Source organism: Tupaia chinensis, unplaced genomic scaffold (assembly GCF_000334495.1).
Source record: "Tupaia chinensis unplaced genomic scaffold, TupChi_1.0 Scaffold000627_1, whole genome shotgun sequence".
In the NCBI taxonomy this organism is placed as follows: Eukaryota; Metazoa; Chordata; class Mammalia; order Scandentia; family Tupaiidae; genus Tupaia; species Tupaia belangeri.
In genome coordinates this window covers 1,587,882-1,591,822 of record NW_006160147.1, presented here as the reverse complement: position 1 = coordinate 1,591,822, position 3,941 = coordinate 1,587,882, and the positions used below count along the sequence as shown (strand labels likewise).

General features: G+C 50.8%; 1 pseudogene; it reads left to right on the top strand.

Moving 5' to 3' along the window:
- Positions 1–1,315: 1,315 nt before the first annotated feature.
- LOC114009806 (ATP synthase F(0) complex subunit C1, mitochondrial pseudogene) overlaps positions 1,316–3,941 on the top strand; it is an 8,838-nt pseudogene continuing 6,212 nt past the window's right edge.

The following is a 3,941-nucleotide window of genomic DNA, read 5'->3' as shown; positions in this document are numbered from 1 at the left end:
CCGGCCCTGAACCAGATCTTTCCACTGAAGCAGCCGGGTTGGCAGGAAAGACCAGGTACATGGCTGGACAGACATAGGCAAGTGCCTTAAGAGTAGCACAGATACTGAGAGGCAGGACAGGGAGAAACACCGAGTTAAGCTGGTTAGGGAGCCTCCTGAGAGGGGAGGTCAAGCCAGGCTCTCAGGCACAAGAAGGGGTAGAGAGGGGAGATAGCATTCCCAGCAACCTCCCCTAGGTGTTCAGGGACCTAGTGATGGCCACAGGGGGATGTGAAGGACTCTGGGAGGGAGACAGGACGAAGGTCCCAGCTAAGCAGTCCCATGGGCGCCAGACACGAGGCCGCTCTCACTGCCCTGTTATGAAGTTAAGTGTCTGGACCCCACAGTGTCATCTGGAGTGACCTATACTTTTCCAGCAAGCCATAACTGCCGGATTGTCGCTCAGCGTGGATTCCAGAAGCCAGCACAACTCTCAGGGGCGTTCACAGCATTGCGATCCCACCAAGAAGTGCCCCTCAGCTTGACCTTGTTTCTGAACTAGTCGGGGTCAGCGTGCACTATGCAGTGGGAACTAGGGGGGAATGCCAAGAGCCTCCTGGGGTGAGGGGGAGGGGGAGGGACAGTACAAAGAAGAGGGATGAACTAGGCAGGGGCCCTTGCCGTAGCAGCCGCTGGTGGCAGAGGAGCCGGCAGAGCTGTGCCTGTGCAGAATTGCTCCAGGGGCAGAGCCAGGACTGATGAGCAGAGACCCTCAGGTTGGGGCTGGCAGGCTCCCCAGGGAGCTGCTCTTGGGGTGCTGCTGAACTCATGGCAAAGCCACACAGAGCTCCTGCTGTGAAGCTGCCCTGGAGGGTGTTGCATCTGGACCTTCAGGAAACTGCTGGGCCCATCCTGTCCTGCCTCTCACCAGGAACCCACTCGAGAAGCTGCACCTGAGCTCACCACTGGGTACCAGGGAGGCCGCCCCAGAACTGGCAGTGGAGACACCTGCAGGAGTGCTCGAAAAATCCCTGGGCAGGTGGCGTGGTGGTTAAGGTGCTGAGTGCTCCCACATGGCTGACCATGGTTCGAGTCCTGGACATTGTGGCTTGCTCTCTCACCTTCTCTCTGTGTATGTATCTCTCTAGTCAAATTAAAAATGAATGAATGAATGAATAAATAAATAATTAAAAAAGAAAATCCCTGGGTTGCAGCTCCACGGGGTTCAGAGTCCCAGGACAAATAGGAAGGAAGGGAGGCCCTTCATCCTTGCCCCAGTGCTATTGACTGGCAGGGCCAGCTGGCAGGAGAGAAGTACTCCAGGCATCGCTGAAGGATGGTTACAGCCAAGACGCAAGAAACGTGTAACCGACCAGACGTGAGTGAGCTCTACGGGAGGCGGGAAGAGCTCTTCCATAAGAACCTCTCGGACCCAGCAGGTGGTGTGGAGGTTAAGGCACTGCAGTTCGAGTCTTGGACTTGGCAGCTTTCACTCCGGGAATGTGTGCATGCGCACCCAGAATCCTGAGAGCAGAATGAAGGAGGGGATAGTGGCGTGACCATCCCTCTGGGAGGTGATTTCTCTCTCGTTCTCTGGCGAGAGCATACCCTATCGTCAAAACTAAAAATCAAAGCAAAACAAAACAACTTTTTGCACAAGATCACATGAGAAAATATTTCTACCAGCTGAGAAACGAACCAAAAGAAAGAATTCAACAGGAAAAAAAATAAATAGATCTAAGACCAAAAGCCATCATTTAAGTATGTCTCCTTAAGGCCGGCTGGTGGTATGGTGGTTAAGGTGATAGACTGCCACACGGCCGACCATGGTTGGAGTTCCAGACTGACTGTTTGCTTTCTCACTTTCCTCCTCTCTTTCTCTCTGGTCATATTAAAATAATAACAAAAATTTTTTTAAAAAATAAGTAAGATAGGGAACCAGCAGTTAGCGTAATGGCTATGTCGCTGGACTCCCATGTAGTCGACCGCGGTTCGTGTCCCGGACCTGGTGGCTTAAAACTCATGCTGGGCGCGTGTGCGTGCGTGCCCAAGATCCTGAGAGGAGAATGGAGGAGAAGGGATTGCGGCGTGACCATCCCCCCTGGGGGTGATTTCTCGCTTTCTGTCTCTATGTCTCTCTCTGTCTGTCTGGCGAGCGCACACTCCCTACAGTGAAAATCTCTCAAAAAAAAAAAAAAAGTAAGATAATTGTTTTAAAAAAAGAATTAAGCAGGAAAAAAAATGAAGTGTTGAAGAAAAGGCAAAGAATAATTAGAACTACGTGAACTAAGTCATTGCAATTCGTGTGTATGAACCACCACAGATGGGATAAGAAAAAGAACAAGACAAGCTGTCCAGTCAGTATGTGAGGGCATGCCCCACGCCATGTTCTCTTAGGCTCTCTCCCTCCTGAGTGGGAGCAGATACTGCCAGTTGTTTTCTGTTCTGTTCAGAACATTTTCCTTGAAAAACTGTTTGTAGGAATAATTGAGGCTGGGATGACGTCATTTTCTTCCAGAGAAAAAAATTTTCTTCTGTTAAGCCTAGCAAGCCTGAGAGTGCAAGCAATCTGGAAACACTTAATCCAATTTCAGAAATGGAGTTTTCTTCTGGGTTGCTCGGCTGATGTGAAACTGGACTGCAGCGTATGGGGACGAGGTGACTTGCTGGGAGGATGTGGCCCTTCTGAATTCCAGCCTAATGTGTAGGTGTATTGGGGAGTGTGATGAGGGTTCCTGCCTTGGGGGGGGGTCCCTAGACCCCAGCCTTTGTCCCCTCACTTCATGAAGCTGTCAGAAATAATGTTCAGCTTCTCAGCTGCCTCTTCCCGCTTGACAAACCCTGCGGGACAAACGTGCCCCAGATGCAGGTCAGCCCCTCTGTTTGCCTCCAGATGTGAGCCCAGAACCTTGCACTACCGCTTCAGTGCTGCGTGCTCCCAAGCCGGTGCTCACCTCGTCCTCAGCAGGAGGGACAGCCCGAGTGACCTATTTTCTGCTATGACTAGAAGCTGCCATTGCTGTATCTTGGCTTATTTTTGGTTTGCTCCATCTTCAAAGAGCTAAGAGTCAGGGAGGGCAGGCAGACCAGTGCTGGGATGCGAGGCCCTGAGGCCGACCCATGTGGGGAGAGTCCCGGTTCACATCCAGATCCCACTCTGAAAGGAGAAGTTCGGCGCACTCTCCTTTGCTACCTCCCAGTTTTTGTCAGGGTACACTGTGATGCAAAACAAAATAAACAAATAAAAATAAAAATAAAACACAAAACAGCAGTTTATAATCATGCAATAGTTATTATGTATAATTTCCTTCAAGTTGAGGCAAAGCGTTGAGAAAATGGAGCAGAAAACCGTATGACTATATAATATTCCCTGGGAAGGGCTGGCCCCGCAGCCTAGAGGTTAAGGGAGCCAGATCCCACATGGGCAACCATGGTCTGAATCCCAGCCCCAGTAGCTTGAAAGAAGCAGGGATGCCCCAAATCCCGACAGAACAGAGAACTGGAGAAGAGATTGTGGCATGATTCTTCCCCATTGGGAGAAGGGCTCTTCCTGTCCCCCACTTGGTGTCTCTGGTGCTCTCTGGTAAGACACGCCCTCTGGCAATTAAAAAACTCTCTGGTAGATGTAAACATACAGATATATTCAGAATCGTGTACTATCGTAACATAGGTACATAAATCACTTTTTTTAAAGAGAGATTTTTGCTATAGGGTGTGTGGGCTTGCCAGAAAGACAGAGGAAGCCAGAGATAGAACATGAGAAATCGGGACCAGCAGTTAGCGTAATGGCTATGTCGCTGGACTCCCACATAGTCGACTGCGGTTCGAGTCCCGGACTCAGCGGCTTAAACTCACGCCGGGTACGTGTCCGTGCGTGCCTAAGATCCCGAGAGGAGAATGGAGGAGAAGGGATTGCGGCGTGGCCATCCCCCCAGGGAGTGATTTCTCACTTTCTGTCTCTG